Source organism: Canis lupus, chromosome 38, assembly GCF_003254725.2.
Source record: "Canis lupus dingo isolate Sandy chromosome 38, ASM325472v2, whole genome shotgun sequence".
NCBI lineage: Eukaryota > Metazoa > Chordata > Mammalia > Carnivora > Canidae > Canis > Canis lupus.
Genome location: NC_064280.1, coordinates 7,317,140 through 7,341,425, shown reverse-complemented (window position 1 = coordinate 7,341,425; position 24,286 = coordinate 7,317,140). Strand labels below are relative to the sequence as shown.

Below are 24,286 nucleotides of genomic sequence, written 5' to 3'. Positions count from 1 at the left end.
GTATGTTCGCATTATATAGTAACATCTTGAGTATCACAGAAATGTATTTGATAACATAATATCATTAATCATCAATAGGCATAGATTTTTGTCTAAAAATCTCTTTCTGACTTAAAATGATAGTGATTCTTTGAAGGAAATGGTATGACATTGATGTATAGCTTCTCTCCAGTCAGGAGATAAACTCAACTTCAGTGTAGATGTTTTCAGTTCAAAAACCAGGTTCTCAAGTCACCTAGCATACACTGATGTGTCAAATATTCTACCCTAAGCCAACCACATATCTCAATGCTATATTTCTTGAACACATTACAATATGTACACATGTATGTTTACATCCTATCCTTACATCCTTTTCCTAGTACCTAAAAACATAAGTAGCAATCCATCCTAATGTATCCATCATGTACTATATACATGGTATGTTTTTGTTGCTGTCTTATCCTTCCATTATTTAATCATTTCACTTAGGTATAATTCCTGTAACAGCCTAAGAATAATTACCTATACATGACCCAACATTCAGTGTCTATATCCACAAAGGTTTCTGAACAGATATTAATGTTATGCGTACTTCCTCTGAAAGTACTATTAAGCACTACAAACATAAAAGTGTTTTCTTAAGCCTGTTTTTTTTGCAATAATGTAAACATAAAAGAGAGTGAAGTGTTTTGTTTTTAGCAAAATATGATCAATATGGAAAATAAAACCAACCCTTAATTTGTAATGAAGCCATTTGACCTTAACTATAATGTTTAAGAGAACATACTGTAAAAGTATTGAGAATATCTTATTATTAAGATAACACTTCAAAAACCTCCTTAATTTGTGATTCAGAACATGATGTCACACTAGGTTTTCTCCCTGGGACGGATGACACAAGAAGCAATATTTGCAAGACTAGTTGTGAAGTATAGTCACATAAAAGACCAACATTCCAGTCTACCATTCTTTTCTCCATGGGTCCCAAGATTTTTTTACAGTTTAACCAATTGTACTCTTTTTTTTTTGGCTTAAAAAAATGTATTCTGTGTTTTAAAGAAAAGTTCTTATAATGATAATCTATTTAGAATCTTTTTCAGTTCCTATCCTAGTAAAAACTAGAATCTAGAATAAGTCCATGTTGATCACTCCCTTCTCTGACTATATACTTCAAACTGTATGGCACTTGAATATCTTGATGAACATCCTTTGTGAAAGTTAGATACAACTCTTAATTTTTTTTCTCCCTGTTTTTTTTTTTTTAATTTTTATTTATTTATGATAGTCACACAGAGAGAGAGAGAGAGGCAGAGACATAGGCAGAGGGAGAAGCAGGCTCCATGTACCAGGAGCCTGATGTGGGATTTGATCCCGGGTCTCCAGGATCGCGCCCTGGGCCAAAGGCAGGAGCCAAACCGCTGCGCCACCCAGGGATCCCTTTCCTCCCTGTTGTTAAAGCAACTTGATCCATGGTCCTTGAAGACCTGTCAAGAATACTTTAATAAATAGGGCACTTGGATGGCTCAGTCAGTTAAGTGTGTTAGACTCTTGGTTTCGGCTCAGCTCATAATCTCAGGGTCATGATCTCAGGGTCATGAGATTGAGCCCCACATTGGGCTCTGTGTTAGGTAAAGAGTCTCCTTGAGATTCTCTCTCTCCCTCTTCTCCTGCCCCTACCCCCTCTAAACTAAATAAATAAATAAGTATTAAAAAAAACAACAACCAAAAAACAATACCTTAAGAAAGGCTATCCAACTTAGCATATCTCCATCACCAGTCCTGTCAACTCCTGTTTTACATTATTTGATATTCTCTTTTACGTCTTTGTCACTCTTTTTGTGACTATTTTCCCAACTTCTATATTACTGCTTTGTAGTATGAGACGTCTATTCTTTTTCTAAATTTTATTTAAATCCAATTAATTAACATATAATGTATTGTTGGTTTCAGAGATAGAGGTTAGTGATTCATCAGCCTTGTATAATACCCAGTACTCATTACATCACATGCCCTCCTTAATGTTCATCACCCAATTATTCTATCCCCTCTTTCCTCCCCTCCAGCAATGCTCAGTTTGTTTCCTATGATTAAAGGTTTCTTATAGTTTGTCTCCTTCTCTGATTTCATCTTGTTTTATTTTTTCTTCTCTTCCTCTATGATCCTCTATTTTATTTCCTAAATTCCACATATGAGTGAGAACATGTGATAATTGTCTTTCTCTAATTGACTTAATTTGCTTAGTATAATATCCTCTAGTTCCATCCACATCATTGCAAATGGCAAGATTTCCTTTTTTTTAATTTTATTTTTATTTTTTGTTTTACGTTTGAGTAGTAGTCCATTTTTTCATGTGTCTATTGGGCATTTATATGTCTTTGGAGAAATGTCTGCTCGTGTGAAAGAAAAAGAAAGAAAGAAAGAAAGAAAGAAAGAAAGAAAGAAAGAAAGAAAGAAGAAAGAAAGAAAGAAAGAAAGAAAGAAAGAAAGAAAGAAAGAAAGAAGCATCTGTCAGAGATATTCAGCATCCCCTCTTGTTTAGTAATTATAAAATTAGGAGAGAAAATCAACCCAGAAAATGCATTGTATCACAATATAAGTTATAAAGGAATATTAGCTGATGAATTATCCTTCTCTATTTCAAGGATATTCCTACAGTGTGGAGTTGTGATTAGCAAAAGCTGTCACACCCCAATTAAAGAACACCAATGAGTAGTCTCTCAATCTTCTGTTTTCCTTTTTTCTAGATTGTAATGTAACTCAAGTCTTACCTCAATATGATTTTGACATTTTGTAGTCACCAGTTAACTTCTATCAGTTATGTTTTGACTCATTTTTGAGAACTGGCAGAGACTTTCTGTGCATAAGCATAACACTTATCAAATTGATTTTTGTTGTCATTTTTATCTTACTCATTTTATGTTGATTTTTCATCAATTTTCATTACAAAGAATGACTTTTACTGAGCTTACTTTAAAAATCTGGAATCATATTTTGTTTAGAGCCAGTAGCTCTCTATTCACAGATCATGGTGGCAAAATAAGTTTTTTTATATCTAAAATACCTCCCTCTGCTTTGCCTAGAAATACCATCTCAGGAAAGTTTACCTAACATAAGTATCTTGGGGGTCAGTAATAGTATACCAGTGGTATAAGACTGTCTGTGAAATCCTAATACAAGTCTGAAACATAAAAAAATGTTTTTCTTTTATAAATGGTTTTCTTCAAAGTGAAACTGATGTATAGGTAAACAAATTATTAACTTTGAAAACAGAAATTTAAAAAGGAACAAAATTAATGACCTTGATGTTTATTGTTTCAACTGTAAATATTACCCAGAGACAAATGATTGGCTTCGATGATAAATGTTAATTGGAGATACAGTTTATTTTTAGGCATTATAGAGGTTATAAATTGTCTCATATAAAATATATTGAATTTCATAATATTTACAGTAAGTGAGGGAGGAAACCAAATTGATGTAGCATAAATTAAAACTTAAAATATGACTATATTAATAAAAAAACTCCTGGATTGATAATCTAACAACAAGGCATTTTTACATATTTTTATACTTCTTTCAATTCCAAGAACAGAGTCAGCACCCTAAAACAATTCAAAAGCCCTTAAACAAATCTTTTAGATTCTCAGCATTTAAATTTTGGACTCAACGTATTGCTACAAGGCTTTGCTGTTTATCTCTTAATCCTTTATTGTTTAATAATCTTTCTTCACAGATGGTGACATGCAAATTATATTTTCCCAGTGCAAATAGTGCTGGGAATGCAGATTCAAACCTGAATAAATCAGATTTGTTTTAAGTGGCATTGACAATGAAGAGAAGGACACATGGATATGCCAAACAAACTTCTTGTTTCATTCCATTCCTTATGGCCTTTTGATTCCTAAGCAGGTGGGAAATCATCCAAACAGATTGTATCTCAGTATTAACTCAATCTTATCAACTGTTTACATTGAATTAAGAATGAGTACTTGTCAATTCACATAATTACTTTAAGATGTTTATGCCTGCATTGCCATGAGTGAAAGGAAAACTGAACTTTGGCACAGTTTTATCTTGTGTTCAACAAAACCCCTCTTCATGAACTGGCAGGTCCTTTCCACTTCCAGGTGACAAATGTGACTTCCCACCACAATCTAGAATTCCTCCTCCTGAGTTATAGTACCACCAAAGAAAACTATTCTCATTTAATTCAGAGAATTATGTACCTAATGCAATGCTAGGATGCCAAGTACCTATTTAAAAAGTTAAGATGTAAGAGAAGGTTTTGGTAAACTCTTAGAACCAGTGCTATTAAAACAAAAACAACCAAAACAACAACAACAACAACAACAACAACAACAAGCACTCCTAAAGCAGTTACTGTGTAACTAGCCTAAACAGTATTAAAAAAGAATGGATTTGGCACTTCAACCAACGTTTCCATTCAGCCGACTCTTTCAAATATGCTTTTGGCTTAATGAATGTTGGCAGGTGATTTTAAAGCTAATTTGGACCCATGTTACAAGTTAGAAGCAGAAAACTATTTCTCCCCTTAATTTCCCAAACATATTTTCAGCATAATGACCATGGTACTTTTTCTCCACATTATTTCTAGTGTTCAAGGAGCATAGGGTAAATATAATCAGAAATAGGATGAGATAAAATATTTGACAGTGGTTTTCCAGACAGCTTTAACATTCAAAGAGCTTGTTTTCCGTAGAATCAGCAGGTTTCAAACCAGGAAACCACCAGCAATAATAGCCTCAGTGATTCTAGTTAGCTGGATGTAGGCAGAATAAGACCAGCAGGTATGAAGACTCAATAATTAGAGACAAATGGGCTACAATTGCCCAGGTCTGCAAAGGCTAGAACCTAAGTACATAATTATCAACAAACTGACAGAATGGCAGAAGTCAGAGGTAGAACAAATCTCTGTACAGAGAATGGAGGAAAAGGGATATGATATCAGATAAACATTCAAAGCCATAATGCTAGTACATTTGGCAGGAGAGGGTGGTCCTTTGAAAGATACCAGTTCTCAAACTTAACTCTTGTAGATTTTGATTAATTGTTCCAGGGTAGTCTTGAATTTTTGGTATGTCTTTAAAGATTTGGATGAGGGGATCCCTGGGTGGCGCAGCGGTTTGGCGCCTGCCTTTGGCCCAGGGCGCGATCCTGGAGACCCGGGATCGAATCCCACATCGGGCTCCCGGTGCATGGAGCCTGCTTCTCCCTCTGCCTGTGTCTCTGCCTCTCTCTCTCTCTCTCTCTGTGACTATCATAAATAAATAAAAATTAAAAAAAAATAAATAAATAAAGATTTGGATGATTTTAAATTGTGATCAGAATTAAAAATCTCTTGTCCAGAAAAAGATAAGTAACAAGATACCTGAATGAAAAGTTAGCCAAAAATGTATGCAGATTGGTTATGCCTTTTTACATAAAAAGACACTAGTGGATCGTTACTGAGATATTTAAGGTCTTTCCTGGCAATCCAACTTGTTGGAGTCTGTGTATTGTAATTTTTATTAAGAAATATGTATTTGGTCTCCATCTCTATTTCTGGGATAGAAATCCTAAAACCCTTGAAATTTACTAAGAGATAGGAGAAAGAAAATTTTCTTTTGTTATTCATAACAATCCCCTTCAACAATACCAGAGTTAATTGTTAACTCTTGGAAAGTCCCTAAAGATGGAGGCTGGTTGCCAAGGCTACCAGTCTATGAGTAGAGTGCTAGAAATTTCAGCCCCATTCCACCTTCACTAGATATCTGGGAAGGGGAGAGTGGCTGGAGATTGCATCAATCATCAGTGACTAAAGATTTAGTCAATCATACCTTTGTCATGAAACCTCCATAAAAACTCAAAAGGAGGGGATTTGGGAAGCTTTGGGGTTGGTAATGTGAAAGTAAGCAGATTAGACCCAAGATGGAGTCACTCACGCTAAATTCATATCAGCACACCAAAATGTACCTAAGTTTCTGTGCTTAGCTCTCCAAGAAGAAGCCCTAGGTCAACTAATCAGTGCTTCAGTGCGTGCATACTCAGGACAGTTTCCCTGACCCAGCTCCAAGACTTCCCTTTGCTTCATATAAAGAAAGTAACCTTGCTTTAACAAATCAGCAAATGCCCAATATTAACTTCCTTGTTCTTGTTCACTTTAATCTATAAAACTCTCTTGCTTTGTACATAGCTCTTTGGACCTCTTTTCTCTGTGCTAGATTGGATGCTACTTGATTCATGAATTGCTGAATAGAAGCTTACTAGATCAGTAAATTGTCTGTGGAAAATTTTCTTTTAAGACTGAACATGTAGAGGTGTTAGGAAGGTGGTGTGCCTGGAAAGGGAACGGAAGCCCTGCACTCCTGCCCCCATATCTTACCCTATCCGTGTCTTCTACTAGCTATTTTTGAGTTATATCCTGTTATAATAAGCCAGTAGTCTAATAAGTAATTATTTTCCTGAGTCCTGTGAGCCACTCTAGCAAATTAATTGAATATGAGGAAGAAGATCATAGGAAATCTCTGATTTATAACCAGTTGGTCAGAAGTACAGGCAATGACTAGTACTTTTGATTAGCATCTGAAGTGGTAGTGGGAGGAGACAGGCTTGTGGGACTGAGTCTTTAACTTGTGGGATCTGACACTATTTCCAGGCAGGAAATGTCAGAACTAAATTGTAAGACACCTAGTTGGTGTCCAGAAAACTGGAGAATTGCTTGGTAGTAGGGAAAAACCCACACACATCTGATCACAGAGATGTCAGAAATGAAGTATTGAGAGTAGGAGAGAAACACAGAGGAGTTTTTCCTTTACAGAGTCCCTAAAATTACATCCTTTCTTTCTCTTCCCTGGCTGCCACATCCCTGTTTCGGGTTCTCCCAATTAGGCCTACATGTGGGAGGATGTACATCATCAAACATGGAGTCCTCTTAAGGAATTATTGACCAGTGTTGACCAGTGATTATGGCTTATGAGTTCTTTATGGAATCATTGAATTTTTCTACTACTTCAGCTATACCCATACTCTAAGGCTACACAAAATGAATTTGATTTTATTAATGAAATCAAGTTTATATATGTGAGAGGTACAGATCTTAATTTCATAAACAGAAGAGATTTGATAAATGTATATACCGGTAATTTTTTTTTTTTTTTTTGGCAAACACACGAGGGTTTATCTACAAGCTCAAGCTTGGGTCCAAGTATACCCAACACAGGGGAGCAGGGACTTGGACCCCGAGGTGGGTTTCAGCTGAGTTTTAAGAGCTGGTCTAGGGGACCTCCAGAAGGGGTGGAGGAATTTCTCAAGTTCTGTTTACATTCTGATATGGGGCTTTCAAGGGCATTGAGCACTGTTCTTATTCTAATAGGGGCTTCCTGCCCTTGGCCTGGGCTCTGTTCTTATTCTAATATGGGGCTTTCTAGGACATTAAGCTGTAAGCTGTTTTCTTCCTGTAACTGAAGTAAGGTAAAGTTCAGCTCTTATTCACAGGGGCCTGGGATGGCTGTACTCGTGCTAACACTAAACTTAAAGTGGAATGGCCTCAATTTTCTCAGCTTCCACATTTCCCCCTCTCAGAGAACCTAAGGAAGGACCCAATCATGGGTCCAGGTCGCTCTCAGAGTGAGCCAGGGGGAATGATTAAACCAGGATTCGAACCAACCTTGTTGCTGTTCTCGCTCCCATTTACATTCCAGTGAAGAAGCAGCATCCTACATTCAAGGCAGCACATAACCACCCCCCCCACACACACACCCTTTGTTGTAAGAAGACTAAGTCTAATCTTCTATTTTGAAAGACAACCTCAGACTAGGGAGTCTTGGAGGTGGGAAATAAGTGAGAACCGCACAGTCTTAGCTTTAGGGGATTGTCCTTGTCTGGTTGGCTTTTCCATTCTGGAACAAAGTGCTTGAGAATGGCCTGTGGGTCAGCTGGCCAGACGTGGGTGTTGAGGACCCAGGGAGTAATCTCGTCGACCTTGAGAGCAGTGGGAGTGGTCAGGATCACAATGTAGGGTCCCTTCCAGTGAGGTTGAAGTGTTTGGTGTTGGTATCTCTGCACCTACACCCAGTCACCTGGCCGATATCAATGGGAGTCCGGGGGTGGCCCAGTCTCATAGAGGGCCCTCATCTTAGGCCACACCTGCTCATGGGTTCGTTGTGACATTTGGAGGGAGAAAACAAGTTGGTGATCATCAAACTCAGCAAGCACCTCAGGTTTTAAATTGGGGATAATAGGTGGAGGAAGACCAAACATGATCTCGTAGGGAGTCAGTCCCATCTTAAATGGGGAATTCCTCGCCCTATATAGGATGGAGGGGAGGAGAGTCACCCAGTCCCCGCCAGTCTCCAGGGCTAATTCAGTTAAGGGCTCCTTTAATGTTCTGTTCATCCTCTACCTGTCCGGAGCTCTGGGGCCTATATGCACAGTGTAATTTCCAATCTGCCCCAAGTACTAGTGCCACTCCCCGTGTTACCTTAGAGACGAATCCTGGTCCATTGTCTGATCCAATCCTAACAAGAAAACCATACCTCGGTAAGAGGTCTTCCAGCAGTTTCTTGGTCACGGTCTGTGCCGTTTCATGTTTGGTGGGAAATGCCTCTGTCCATCCTGAAAAAGTATCTACAAACACTAGTAAATACCTGTATCCGTATTTTCCAGGTTTTACCTTAGTGAAGTCCACTTCCCAGTAGGCTCCTGGGCAGTCCCCTCGGAGCCGGGTTAGATCCATGGGTGGTGGCATTAGTTAACTGGTATGCGTGACAGCTCACCACAATCTGCTCCATCTTTGCTCGAGAGTCTTTAATAGTGATCTTTGCATGTCGTATGAGGTCTTCCATCTTCCTTGTTCCCATATGAGTACTCTGACACATTTTGGATAGGACTCGCCGTCCTAGTTCCTCTGGCAGGATGATGCTGGGGTCTGCGGCCCTCCCCCAGCCACGAAACACTGGGTCATAGGCAAGCGTTTGATCCAGTGTAAATCAGCATCAGTATAGTTGGCGGTGTCCAGCAGGGTCGGTGCCCCCGGATTGGGTCTCTGTTTCCATGGTTACAGCTGCCCCCGCATATCCGATTCCTTCTCAGTGAATGCTGCCATCAGTGTACCAGGTGGCATCCGCATTCTGCGGTGGCTGGTCCTGGAGATCTCTGATTCTGTGCACCTGTGCCAAAATTTCTTGACAGTCATGCAGAGGGGGGTCCCAGTCTGGGTTAGGGAGATGAGAGGCATGGGGTATTGGCGGACCCTGACGGGGTCTGCCCCCAGCTTTAGTTCTATGTATATGGCTGGTCGGTGCGGGGCCATCCCAATTCCCCCAGTTTCTGCCCATGCTTGGGGAAATTCCTGCAGCCAACAGTCAATGTCAGTCATTGGGGCTGAGGGCATTTGATGGCGATGATATTCGTCTTCTAAACTCAGGACAAGCACCTGAATCCGGTGCCCCTCTTTGTTTAGGATTTTTTGCCCCTTCAGGATGGAAGCAAATTTGTGCTCCCATCTTGGTGAGCAAATCCCTACTTAACAACGGGTAGGGACACTCAGGGATGACCACGAAGGAACGGGATACCTGGCCCACGCCGAGATCCTCAGTTCTTCGGGTAGTCCATGAGTACTGTTTGGTGCCCGTGGCCCCTTCCACCCATGAAGTCTTGTTTGCCAACTTCCCATGAGGTTGTAATAAAACCGAATGTTGTGCCCCAGTGTCCACTAGGAATTCAACAGGTTGCCCCTTCACTTTAAGAGTTACCCTGGGCTCGGGAAGGGTGCCAAACCCAGACTCCCCTAACCATCCAGGTCCTCCATCTCCAAGATCTTGGCAGGGGCCTTACATCTTTTGTTAGGGCAGTCTTTCACCCAGTGGCCCTCTTCTTTGCAATAAGCACATTGGTTTTTGTTCAGTTTAGGGCTCTCCCGCGGGGGACCAGGGCCATCCTCCTTACCTGTCCCTGAAGCCAGCTTCTTGAGGTGCCTCTGTCTTTCCCGTGGGTCATCCATGGTTGTGGCCAGCAGAATCTTGGCCAGGTTTCAGGTCTGCCGGTCACTTAGTTTGGTTTGTTGCTCTTCTGGACTCTCTTTATTATTATAGACTCATTCTGCTACTATTACTAAGTCCTGCAAGCTTTTCTCTCCTCCATAATCTCAGACTTGATCATTTTATATCAACTTCCATTCCATCAACATGCTCCAAGGGGTAGCTCACTGATTTCTTTCTTTTTTTTTTTTTTTTTAACTCACTGATTTCTACCTCCATAGATTAGTTTTGCTTTTTCTTTGAGACTACATACAGCAACCACACAATATATGCTCTGTGATGTCTAGCTTCTTTCACTCACCTTCATGGTTTTAAAACTCATCCTTGTTGTGTGTGTATCAGTAGTTCATGCTTTCTGTAACTAGTTGTGTTCCATTGCATAAATATATCACAATTTATTCATCTATTCTCTTACTGATGGACCTTTGACTTGTTTACAGTTTGTGGCTTTTATAAACAATGCTGGTATAAACATGCTCCAAAAAGTCATTTTGGGGAAGTATGTTTAAAATTCTCTCAAATAGGGATGCCTGGGGGGCTTAGTGGTTGAACATCTGCCTTTGGCTTAGGACGTGATCCCGGGGTCCTGGGATCGAGTCCCACTTAGGGCTCCATATAACTGAAGTTGGCTCTATTCTCATATCATCGATCTAGGAAATCCACTCTTTTTCTACTACAGTATATCAATTTTCCATGCATTTTCAACTGTATCTTCAGAGATTTTTCCATTTCTTTATGTTAGTTTCTCTAACATATTTAGTTAGAGAGTTATTTACTAACTTTCTACATGTTTCCTGTATTAGGTTCAGCACAGGGTTTTACTAACCTGATAGAGTTTCCTATCTTGTTTGCCTTGTGATATCCCATTAACTTTCTCTCTTTTTTCAAATAACCATATATTTGAAGGTCACCCAGCCATCTACTTGAAAAAAATATTTTTTTTAACTTTGCTTATTTCACATAAAGTGAGCTAGGCCCATCCAAATCTGGAGCTTTTATACAAGTCTTGCTTCATGTAATGGATCCATATAAAACTATGCATTAAAATGCAAATAGTAGTTTATTGCAAACTCCTGCCAATTCTGTGGAACATATCTCTCAATTACTTCACAATAGATGTAATAATTTAAAAAAAAACACTTTATTTTTTATATTTAGTAATCAAGAATTGCATATGTTTTAATCATATGATGATATACCACTTTTCCTATTTACCATCACAATGGAAATTTAAACCTAAGACATTTTAACATTTTGGAACCTAAGCATTCAGCTATATCACTATAGGGCTCAGTGGTTTTGCATTGCATGATTTTGAAAAGTGGCTTTTTATAAAGTACATGCATGATATTGAATAGTTTAGCTGCTTTAGGATTGACTGTATAATTTTGAGACATAAAAATAAAAACAGGGTTTATCTATACTTCCTACTTGGCTAAATTTATAGTTTCATGCTTTTTTCTTTAATTGAATTACATTGTTGAAATCATTAAGGGACCCCCACCCCCAATAAATAGCATCCCTGTTCCCTGCCTGAGTTCTGATCCAATTCAGAAAAAAGAGAATATTTTTCAAATGGAACATAAAATAACCCTTTATCATGGAAAAAGTCTAGGTTATAGCATATAGCTTATAAATCTAAATAAGTGTTCTTCCTAAATCTTAGAATTATACAGATTGGTTGCACATCTCCAGGGCAGCCCCTGATATGGAGATTTCTGGTTATCTAATGCTATATGAGAAAATTACCACAAAATACTTTGTAAAGTAAAACAATTAATTAGTATGGTCACAGATAATGGGAGACAGGTTTTGGTTCTCTTAATCTAATAGATATCCATCTAGAGCTATGGTCTACACTCCTACCATTTGGGGAAGGATATAAGCAGTTTCATTGCAAAGTCTTAAACCAATATTATGACTAGCTCCTCAATGCCAATCTTTTTCTTCTTTGGGGATTATTCTGGGACTACTGATGGACAAATCACATTTATTGCCAAAAGTCTCCGAAATAAATCAGAATAGAATTTTTTAAAAAAGACAAAACTCCAAGCCACCCAATTTATCCCACATTTTGATATTCCATGTAGTCCATTATAATGTAGCATACATTCTGTAGTGAAATCTAGTGGCAAGATTAAAATACTCTAATAATAAAATAGCACCTTGATAGAGATGCTCAAAATTGACATTTGAGCCTATTCTCACCATCAAATTCTATTATTTCTATTCCTAGCCCTTACTCTATCCTGGAGGTGAAGAAAGGAAAATCCACAAATAAAACCTTTTTATGAGTTGGAGTCTAAAATTGTGAAATCAAAATCTGTTTCCTTCATGAGTTAAATATCCAAAGAAATTAAAACAAAAAAAATCCTCTTTAATTTCATACTTGTTCAGTCCTCGCCAGAAAATTTAATGCTTGTGTAGACTTTTTGGGCTCTCACTGGAATAAGATTTTTTATGAAATTTTTATGGCCTCACAAATGGAATTAATTTCATGTCAAGTTTTCAATGTACCTCACTTTTAAAGAACACTTGAAGATGATAACATATGCAAAATTAAAGTAGAATTAGTCCCACGCTCACCAAATTTAAAACCGAGCCAACCTTTTTCCCAAAAGCAGTTCCTCAGGCAAAATTATGTTCCTATAATTGGTACTTAGTGTTGCCAAAAACAATGGCAGAAACTCAGTAGTTTCTAAGGGAAAGAGTCTTGGAAGAATAAAGTATTAGATCAATCCTCTCCAGGATGTTTTCAGACTTTAACACTTGTGAATATAAATTCAACAGGGAGAAATATCATAGCAGAATTTTAATTTTGCCAATATGCAACCATTTCTGGGAGAAAAACCTAATTTTGCATAATGCCTAATGTCTTGTCACTAAGTGATTGACTGTTGCTGACTTCTTGCAAAGTTTAAAGATATAGAATAACAGCAGTCTGTGTCATCAGGTCTTGGGGTCATTTCCCTATAACCAGAACCTATGGATTCTTGCTCAGGGGATTTATTGAGGGTATGCTCTCTGGTAAAAGTCTATTGGAGAATGGGGAAAGCAGAATAAATCAAGAGAGGAAGCTTAGACAAAGCTGTGGGTTTAAATGAAGTTTAGCCTTAGCTTGACCAATGGAGAGTTTTGGAGAGTCATGGCACAGAAGATACAATCAGGAGCTATAGTGGCACTCTCAGCAGCAAGAGAATCTGACTAAAGAGGTCTGCATGAGAGACCAAGAACATCCACTAACAAAGGGTAAATGCAAGTAGAAAGCTTGAAAGAACAGAGTTTCTACTATTAAGGCCAGGATCCTTAGGTGGCTCAATGGTTTGGTGCCTGCCTTTGGCCCAGGGTGTGATTCTGGAGTCCTGGTATCAAGTCCCACATTGGGCTCCCTGCGTGGAGCCTGCTTCTCCCTCTGCCTGTGTCTCTGCCTTCTCTGTATATATGTGTCTCTCATGAATAAATAAATAAAATCTTAAAAAAATAATTATTAAAGCCATATTCAATAAATAACAACTACCCGTGAAGTAGGTAATCAGTTTGATTTTGCAAATCTGTGGAAAGCTGTCAACAAACACCTTAAAAACTTGATAGCATATTTTGAATTTTATTTTCAATCAAATGAAGATACATGAATAGGAAATTAATGAATCCCGAATCTTTTTCATCTACCAGAAGATAATTTAAGTTTAATAATAACTTTACAGAATAAATTGTTAGACCTGACTGCTAGTAAAGAATTAGGCATGAATTTTAAAAGTATAACATTTCTTGCTTCTTTCTCAATAAAATTTAAAATCAGTATTCAAGCTTGCTAAAACTACTTTATTTTTTCTTTGTTCCTGTTAACCTACTTATGTCAGACTGATTTTAAGACTCAAGAAGGAGAATGATAAACAAAACAAAACATTGAATCAGTGTAGATATCATTATCCCCTGTAAGTAGTACTCATTCAACCTATTAGGTAAGTTAAGAAGCAAAAAGAAAAAGAAGTTCATTTGTCACTGCAGAACTTTTAAATATTTATGTACATACATAGGTTTACTCTAAGAGTGACTTTAGGTCCCTAACGTAAGGAATCACACTACATCACATGCAAGTTTTGTGAGTCACAATTGAGGAATAAGTTATGAACACAGGGAGATTCTCTGTATTAATCCTATATACAAATAATTTCAATGAATAGTGTCTTTAAATTTATAATTCTTTATTTTTCACTGTTTTATGCTTGTTCTGATTATATTTATTGGAGAATATTTTTTATCTGTTGACTAAAATGACGATAGACTGAGGTTTATATTTTTTGTGAAAAAATATAAAAAATATTTTTCACTCAATTTTTAAAATAGCTAATTGATATTATATTTTACAAAAGTGTTGGTTTAAGATGAATTTCAAGTTTAAAAAATAACAGAAGTGAAAAATGTTCTTTCACCAAAGCTAATTTGAGAAGCACTGCTCTATAAGGTATGTGAGAATCAGCTGCCTTGAAGTTAAAAAGCAGCTCTTTGCTTCACTGTGCCTGTAAAGTTCAAGATCAAGCTATAGCAACTTGCACTCTGAAACTGTCCAAACCTGACATAAACTGTGCTTTTGCTTAGGCCAGCACCAGGCTAAGCACCTCCCACCCCTTGTGGTAAGCAACCAGCTAAGGTGCATCCAACATCACTGCAAAGGTCTGCCCATCAACCTTCAAGCTTCTGCTAAAACAACAATTCTCAGGGTCAGTATTGAGAGTGGTATAATCTTTTCTGAGAAAAACATTTTCTTCCTTCCCTCTCATCTCAGATGCCTACTCCTCACTCTAAATTGGTTATCCTGTTTCTATCTTCTTCTTAGAAAAAAAAAAAAAGAAAGAAAGAAAGAAAGAAAGAAAGAAAGAAGAAAGAAAGAAAGAAAGAAAGAAAGAAAGAAAGAAAGAAAGAAAGAAAGAAAGGAAGAATCAGGAAAGAACATCTTTATTTTTTTCTACTACAGACCCAATATTTTCTTCAATAAATAAATAAATAAATAAATAAATAAATAAATAAATAAAGTCTTTCTAAGACCAGCTCTCCTTGTATATATGAAATTTCCATCCCCGTTCTCCTCAATCACATCTTGTGCTACATTTATTATTTTTCTTTTGTCTCTTTAATATCTTCTTTCCACTGGATCATTTACAAATATGCTATCATAATTCATTCCTTAATATAGCCCATCTCCCCCTCTTCTCCAGTAACTACCCTATTTTTCTGTTCTGTTTACTCTAAAACCAAGTTATATCCATCTTCTTCTCCCACCAATTCCAAAGTCTTTGCTCCTGTTTAGGTTACTAGTGGCCTTCATTTGACCAGATTCACTGGTTTACTCTTGGCCCTCATCTTATCTGAGCTGGGAGAGCATTGATTTTTTTTTTTTTTTTTTTTTTTTTTCCGTTCTTGAAACATTTTCTTTCTTTGGAATTCTGGATTTGACAGTCTCCCAGTTTTCCTTCTAACTCACTGATAACTTCTTAGATTTCTTTGCCAGATTCTCCAGACTTCTTTCTAGATGTTGGAATGCCCTAGAGTACTGTCTTTGGCCTTCTTCTCTTCCCTAGCTGTGTGTAATGCCTGAGTGAATTTATCTGGTCCTATAACATTACACCTTCTATTTTTTGATGTCTCCTAAATTTATATCACCAACACTGACATTACCCCTAAAATCTAGAATTGTACATCCAACTATCTAATTAATACCTCCATTTGAAGGTCTTTTATGGATCCTTTACTTAATGTGTGTGAAGTACTCACACTCACAATACTCACTCTCCAAACTTGATCTCAGTCGGTGTTTCCTATTTCACTAAATGGTGCCATGATTTGCCCAGTTGTTCAAAACAAGAACTTTGCCATTACATTTAATAGCTCTCTTTGTCTCACAACCCAGAGAAATGTAGGTAGAAGCCATGGACATTATTTATAAGCCTGAATCATTAAAAATAAATTAAAATTAAAAAATTTCCCCCTCTCTTTCTTTCCTTATTAGCTAAGCTGGAGGCAATGTGTGCTGAGGTCTTCAAAGGTGACAGAGACATTTGAAGTCACCTGGATCTGTGAATCACCAGCTTGGAGAAGAAACTTCCATGTGGGTCCCCTCCAATAAAACAAACATTAGGCTCTTGTGTAAATTCAAAATGAGCATTTGTCAAGTTAACTTCCTGAGATTTTGGAGTTGTTTGAGTACTGGCTTGTCCTTACTCGTATAAAAGTTCCTACTCAGAAAGATAGTATTGCTTTTCAACAGAAACAAAATCGATCATGTGCTATTGGCTTAGTAGTTAGACAGCAGGAGGCAAAGGAACTGAAAAAATAACATTGAAGGCTGGTGATCCATATTATTTTGTGGCAAAATATTTAATAAGAATTCACTTGCAATAACTTGAAATAAAGCCTATATATTAACTGATTCTATGATTTTATTTTGTTTTATTATTTTTTAAGTTTATTTATTTATTCCAGAGAGAGAAGTAGGGAGCAGCAGAGGGAGATGGATAAGCAGACTCTACACAGAGTATGGAGCCTGATGTGGGGCTCCATCCCAGGACCCTGAGATCATGATCTGAACCTACACCGAGTCAGATACTTAACTAACTGAGCCAGCCAGGCACCCCAAGCCTTTAATTTTAAAGCAGTGCCTGGGAAGAGTTAGAGTTATATTATCCATCAGCTATTATGAGTTGCTTTTTAGAAGTCCTTAAGAAAAAGAAAGCTGCCCAATAAAGTAGTTGATATTCAGGAAGAAACCAAAGGGAAGGGAATTGGTTCACCAATCAAGGGCATTAAAGGTTTGGAAAAGTAACTATGCTGAACCCTAAATAGTAAGAGATAAAACAAACAAACAAAAAAATATTTGGGCAACAAAAGTCCAAGAGAGCTTTTAAATTAAAAACTAAATGACTCAGTTTTTCAGGAAAAAGTCAGATCAAGAATATTACTCAAGACCCTTAGTCTCTGTAGCCTCAAGGTGGCTGTCGTTAATCAGAGAGGAAGTAGGTGGAACTAATAAAAGAAAAAGTCAAGCTTGGAAAATAATTTTAGGTACAAATTTGTGTTTATTGCCACATGGAGCTGTCTGGAAGCAAATAGATAAAAAGCTTCTTAAGTTTTTGAGAAAATTGTATTGCCAAAGAAATGGCAAGCCTAGTTTGAAAAATAGTCTATGACTGCATGTCTTAAACCCTCTATTGTAATTACCCAATAGTAACCTGACAAGCAGGTGTCACATTTATGTATTTCTACAGAAGACATGCTCCCCATCATCCATGTTACCTTTGGCCATTGGGGATAGTAAACAAAAAAAGACTTTTAAAAGAGCAGAGGAAGGAACCATGAAAAATACTGTTTTAAGGGAGTGTTATCAGAGAACAAGACCAGAAACTACAGGATTTTTTCCTCATACCAGGTTACACTTTCATTATGCATGCCCAGCATATTCTCATAATTTCTATGAAGCTATGTCTACTCTGGATCTTTCATTCTGGCCATTCTGGGCAAATTTTATTACAGTTATCCCATCCTCACTTTATCATTATATATTGGGTGATGAGATGCATATAATTTTGAATAGTATGTTCAGTTCATACCACAAACAACAAATAAAAACAACTGCTCATTACTTGGAAAACAAGCGCTAGTATTTAAATGTGGTTACTGGAATAGGGTCAACTAGTGGTTAGATGGAATTTTTGTATTACCTCATTTAGGAAGAAGTGATGTTTTCCATATATGGATGAGTGGTGAATTGGATATTTGGTGGTCAAACTGGCATATAGTAGCAGAGACTGGCTAGATTTTAAATGTTTTACCTTTTTCTCCTGCATACATAGCCTAACTTTTGCTTGCTGAAGTGATGAAATTGAGGACTGACCAATGGAATAATGGTGGAAGTTATTTATATACAGTTGACCATTGAAAAACACAGGTTTGAGCTACATGGATTTTTTTTTCAATAATTGTTTAAATTTATGGTATTCATACAATATAGTTCTGTAAGTTCATTTTCTCTTCCTTATGACTTTCTTAATAGTTTATATTCTCTAGTTTATTGTAAGAACAAAATATATAATACATGCACAGAAATATGTTAACTGACTTCATGTTATCAGTAAGGCTTTGGTTAATAGTAAGATTATTACTAGTTAGTTAAGTTTTGAGGGAGTCATATGTTACATATCTATTCTTTTACTGCATAGGGGGTTGGCACCCTTAACATTTGCATTGCTTGAGAGTCAGCTATACTCTATCTTGTCAAACTCAAAAAAACAAAAAACAGAAACAAAAAAAAAAAAGAAGAAACAAAAACCCATAAGATCCTCCATTCTTTCTTTCCCTGATCAGGGCTGGGAGCAGAGTATTCCATTGTTTTTTGACAGAGTCCAAAGATGGAAGGAGGTGCATCTGGGTAGCTCAATCGGTTAATCAGCTCAGATCATGATCCTGGGGTCCTAAGGTAAAGCCCCAAGTTGGTCTCTCTGCTCAAAGGGAAGTCTGTCTTTCTCTCTTCCTCAGTCCCTCCCTCCCCACTTACTTGTGTTCTCTCTCTTTTTCTTTCTCTCTCTCTTTCTTATTCATCTACTCTCTCTCTCAAATAAATAAAATCTTAAAAAAAAAGATAGAAGGAGCTCTAGACACTACTTGACAAATAGAAAATGAAAAAAAAAAAAAAAAAAACATGTCCAGTAGACTTGCCTACTCTGAAACTGGACTACTATTGGAATGAATAAAACTTTTTTCTCATATTTGCCATCAAAATGTATTCGTTTTGGCTGTTATCTTTCTCTATTAATAGAGTAGGTGGTATTATTATTTATGTTATTATTTTATACTTTTTTATTATATTTTCAACCAACACGTGACTAGGAGTTACTTGAGGGCAAGACAAAGGCTTAGTTCTTATTTTAATCACTTATTAAACTATCTTTCAAAACACATTCACTGGGCCATAACTTCTTAAAGTAATAATATATCCTGTGCCTGCTTCTACTGTACTGGTAACTTCAGAAGCATTAGAAGATTAATATGATATGTGATAGCTTATATAATAATATCTGAATATAAAAAAAATCTGAATATATATTGATTACATGTTTCAAATATATATTAACATTTCATATATTAGTATGAGATATTATATATCATATAAGATATATTGAGATATGATATGAAATAACATATAAAGCTTCTCTTTACAGATTTGAGGAAGTGCTAAAACCAATACTGCCTGTCCAATATTTGGACAAACTTATTAGCTTTGGTGTGATAACAGCTGGAAAAAAACCCTCAAGATCAAGGTAATATCAATTCAAGTGAAACAGAGATAAAACTACCATGAAATGATCTAATTGAAATCTTTAGTAAAATTCTTATTCCACTAAGAAACAAAAATATTAAGTCCTAATGACAAATCCTGGATTTAGCTGTTAAGATTAAAATAAAAGTTAAATTCTCTAATAATATATCCATTGGAGCAATCCATATTCTTAATGCCACCACATACATGACAGATTCCTATGGGTCACACTTATTCATGAATATATTCTGATTATCTGATTCCTGTAGGAGAAGCCAAATTATAATTTATCTCTAAGTTTATTTTTTGTATATATTTTTTTTGTTGGAGTTAGATATGCCAACATATAGCATAACACCCAGTGCTCATCCCGTCAAGTGCCCCCCGCCCACCTCCCCTTCCACTACCCCTTGTTCGTTTCCCAGAGTTAGGAGTCTCTCATGTTCTGTCACCCTCACTGAGATTTCCCACTCTATGTTTAAAGAGCTATCCTATATTTTCCCAAACCCAGATAGCCATTAAATTTTTGTGTAATTTCTAAAAATATCCTGTCCTCTAAGATTTTTTTGGGGAGGTAACAATCTAGAAGTTTAGGACACTATTAAATATCTTTTATGAGGGGTGGCTCAGTGATTGAGCATCTGCCATTGGCTCAGGTCTTGATCCCACATCAGGCTCCCTGCGGAGATCCTGCTTCTCCCTCTGCCTATGTCCCTGTCTCTCTCTCTCTGTCTGTTACGAAAAATAAATAAAATATTTTAATAAATAAATAAATATCTTCCATGAGAAAAATGTCAATTTATTTCAAATGGTTTACTATCAATAACATATACTTTAGCCTAATTGAGAAATTTGCCTAAAATAATATAATATTTTATTGTAATAGAAATAGAAGCTTAAAAACAAAGGGTAACTCTTGAGTCCATTTTCCTGAACTATATGCTTTCCTTTCGGTGTATTATAATTTTTCATTCAAATCCAAAGTGTAAAGATAACTTACAAATTCTTTCATATAGTTTACTTCTGTAAGGAGGAGTTTTTGGAAAAGAGAATACAGGTGATCTGTGATTTTAAGTTTTGTTTGAAAAAGAAGTGTCTGGAAATACAGTGGGCAAATTTTAAAAGCAGCAGGGATGCAGTCTATATGGTCACTGAAAATGGTGACTATCATGAGGAAGATGTCTATAGAGGCCACTTGAAACCATAGCATGTAGCTCACAATAATGTCTAATTCTCACCCAGACCATTGGGAAGCAAGAAGCTTCATTTCAAGTATACTTTTTCTAGCCTTTCTGAGAGATTCTGAAAATTATCTTGGAAGCTGATTGAATTCTTATTCTGAAAAGTAGATAGTGGGAGAAAACTGTCAGTTATAAGAAAGTCAAGTAGAATTGTAGGTATAAGTTTTCTGTCTCTTAAAATAACTTAAAAGTTGGATCAATAAAGTCAGTATCTACTCTTGAGGAACCCAATGACTGACTATGAGGATTTTATTCTACTCTACTAGCAGTCATTGAAATCTGGTTTTAAAAGTTAAGAGATAGGGATCCCTGGGTGGCGCAGCGGTTTAGCGCCTGCCTTTGGCCCAGGGCGTGATCCTGGAGACCCGGGATCAAATCCCACATCGGGCTCCCGGTGCATGGAGCCTGCTTCTCCCTCTGCTTGTGTCTCTGCCTCTCTCTCTCTCTCTCTCTCTCTCTCTCTGTGACTCATAAATAAATAAAAATAAATAAAAAAAAATTAAAAGTTAAGAGATAAAAAATAAATTTACTATTTAATCTGATCAAGCATAGGAAGTGCTTGGCGTGATCATAAACAATAGCTAAAAGTCAACTCTGAGACCGGGGCCCAGTTCTGCTTCATCTTTATGTCCCCAGTGCATTATAAATATGCCTGTGAATGGTATATTGGAAAAAAAGAATTGGTATATTGATATAAAGGAGAAAGATGCACAGATGGAACATTTGGGGTGGGGCTTTCATTGGTAGGCCTCACTCTGGTGGGAAGTCCACACTGATTTTGAAAAGACCTCTCCTGATAGCAGGATTCAGGTTTTGATGGAGAAGAATCTATACTTCATTCTTTGAAACCCAGGAATTTACAGGAAGAACACAGGAAACGTTTCCACAACCACTGGCTGTCTCTCTCTCCATCTTGCTGAGTTTGTCTCTGTATATGAATACGTTGATTTGTTGCACAGAGGTTTGAATGAGAAGATAAAGCATACTCTGCTAACTCAAATAAGACAGGTGAGTCTGTTCAGGAGACAAGTGTGTATTATTGTCTGGAGGTAGATTTTCTTAAGAGAATCTACAAATAAATACACGAACATTGCAGTTCATTGAGTGCTATTTTTTTTTTCCCCTGCTAGACTCCTTAAAGGATATATCAGAGAATAAGCAAGGGAGACAAATGATAAAATAATCTTTATGATGTATACAACTTAATCTATTGCATTAAAGTAATACTAAATATATATAGTAAAATTTAAACTCATTTATAGACAAAAATTACATTCACAAAAGGAAACAAAATTTCTCTATGATAAAATATGTGTTTTTCTTTGAAGAGTAAAATATGGTCATAGAATAGTACATATTATTACATGATAACTTAAAATGGAAAAAATATTAGTTAAGTAGTAAAATAAAAATATATTAAAGTCACATTGGAAGACTGGTAGGCAGTAGATGAATATAATCTAATTCATTATTAAGTCCATAAGAAAAAATAAATTAATATAACTATGCATTTATAATTTTAAATAAAATGATGGTTCAATTAGTCAATTTAAGTGTAACATCTGATAATTTTATAGACTTCATTAATTTTTATTTAAAAGATTGATCTGATAATCCTGTACAATCACAATAGCAAAATGCAATATAAGCTGTACTTTCTCCTGCAAATAATATACAGTAGAACCAAATAAAATGAGGGAACAGGTAGCCAATAATTATAAGGATTATTCTTCTGCCACACGTGCATACACATAACAATATTATTTAGTATCATTCTATGAAAATACAAACCATTACATAAATTTTGTCATTTTAATCTAGTTTGCTAAATAAACATGGCCTAGCATGGAATATATAATTAACTTTCTCAAGACTTCTCAAACAGTTGTGTAAGCCACATCTTCTTCAATTTCAATTTAAGTAAAGGTAGCTTAAAGTTGCCCTTTGTTTTTTACCTAGTTAAAACTGGAATAAAATTAGCAGGTAAATCAAAGCAAGAAATAGTTGCTGAGATATCATTTTATATTAGTAGCAGTGAAAGATGCATGGAAATTTCTAAACGCAGAGCTAACAAAACTAATTTGAAAAATTAATACTGCCTAATTTTTGCATATTTAGCTGGATAAGTAGAATTCTCATCTTTTATTTGAAAATGTACTTTTATGGTTTGTATAAATGTAGACAAAACATCTGGATGAAGAGTAAAAATAGTATGGCCAGTCATCTACTTATTCTAATTACATAAACCATACTATATGCTGAAATTTGGATATTAAAAAAAAACAAGGTAGACATAAGTGTTTTTTCCTAGCTTCCTTCCTTTCCTCCAGTATTTTGACATTAGTTGAAATTTATTAATCCTGAAAAACAAAAAACGATATAATCTATAAGGTCAGAGATTTTCTCCCTTCTTGTCACCTTACTATAAAAGTCACCTATAATCCATTATTTCTCTCTTTCAAAAAACATTCTGAATTTTTATTTGGTTGCTGTCTATTAAACAAACTCCCTTAGCTTCCATTATATTGTACTCTTTCTCCTTGTATGCTATTTTTTGTTGTTGTTGTTGTTGTTGTTTATTACTAGGTACCTGTGTTGTCTGTTTTTTCTCTGATTATTTTGTTTTCCCTCACATTTTACCCATGGCCACATGTTTTTTTTTTTTTCTCACTGTATGTCATTCAGTCAGTCTCAATACACATGGTATATTTTGGAAATTTTCTGGGGCACTATTGGTTATCAGGTTTAGGAGCATGTTTAGTGGGCAGGGACCAATTACGCTGGATGTTCTGTTCTCTGTAGGGTAGTCCTATGAAATAAGAAATGGCTCACAGCCTGTTCAACTTTAAAAAGTTTCACCAGACATTCATGGTAGTAAACATGATGAAATATTTTGAGGTGAGCCTCTAACTCCAACTCACATAAAATTTTACTGATGTTTAACCTAGAGTACTATTGTAATTTCTTCTATTTGGCCTTTATTAATTACCAGATTTGGCTTCCTTTGACCTGAAATGCCTTACGTTTCCTTCCCTTTTCTCTTTTGGTTCCTACAATGCAGTTCTGACACTACCTCCAGAGTCAAGTCAGACTTTAAGGGCACATTCCTCCATAAACTGCCCTCACTTCAGATACTAGCCTTAAGCCCAGGAGTTCCCAAGACACTGCCCTCTGACAAACTGGTAACAAACTTAGTAGTTTCCACTAACCCCTCAGTTTCAATAATTCACAAGAAAAATTCACAGAACTCAAGAATATGCTATACTTACAATTCCAGGTTTGTTTTGTTTTGTTTTGTTTATAACAGAAAAGGGTATAGAATAGGGCTAACCAAAGAAGAGATGCCTAGGATGAGATTTGAGAGGGTCCTAAGTGGTAAGTTCCTTATCAAGTCAAGATACATCACTCTCCTGTCACACTGATGTGTAATAATACACACAGAATGATGTTATCCAGGGAAGTGCATCCAAGCCTCCATGTCTGGAGTTGTTACTGGGATTTTATTACACAAATATGATTGATTGAGTCATGGTCTGGCAGTTGAACTCAATCTTTTGGCTCCCTTTCCTCCCCAGAAGTCAGTCAGATATAAATAGGCAAAGCCCCAACCCTCTAGACATGGCTTGTATTTCTGGTGTGGCCTGTCCTGATCCAGAGTCACCTCATTAGAATAAACTCAGGTATGGTCAGAGGGGACAACCATGCATCACAAAGAC

At 36.4% G+C, this 24,286-nt stretch overlaps 2 long non-coding RNA genes across 35 annotated transcripts in view; both read left to right on the top strand.

The window, feature by feature from the left end:
- LOC125754547 (uncharacterized) overlaps positions 1-24,286 on the top strand; it is a 132,467-nt gene that overhangs the window by 50,599 nt on the left and 57,582 nt on the right. For 22 of the 34 annotated variants that reach the window (XR_007409135.1, XR_007409128.1, XR_007409122.1 and 19 more), the window contains 4 exons: positions 16,027-16,125; positions 17,867-17,961; positions 18,378-18,489; positions 19,232-19,330. This is a non-coding gene — a long non-coding RNA (uncharacterized LOC125754547). Of the gene's footprint in view, positions 1-16,026; positions 16,126-17,281; positions 17,443-17,866; positions 17,962-18,377; positions 18,490-19,231; positions 19,331-24,286 lie in introns of all 34 variants that reach the window. The other 12 variants (XR_007409132.1, XR_007409131.1, XR_007409124.1 and 9 more) reach the window with 6 other exon arrangements.
- Positions 7-14,740, top strand: LOC125754548 (uncharacterized). Its single transcript, XR_007409142.1, has 2 exons — positions 7-3,891; positions 14,619-14,740. It is a non-coding gene; the product is annotated as an uncharacterized LOC125754548 (long non-coding RNA).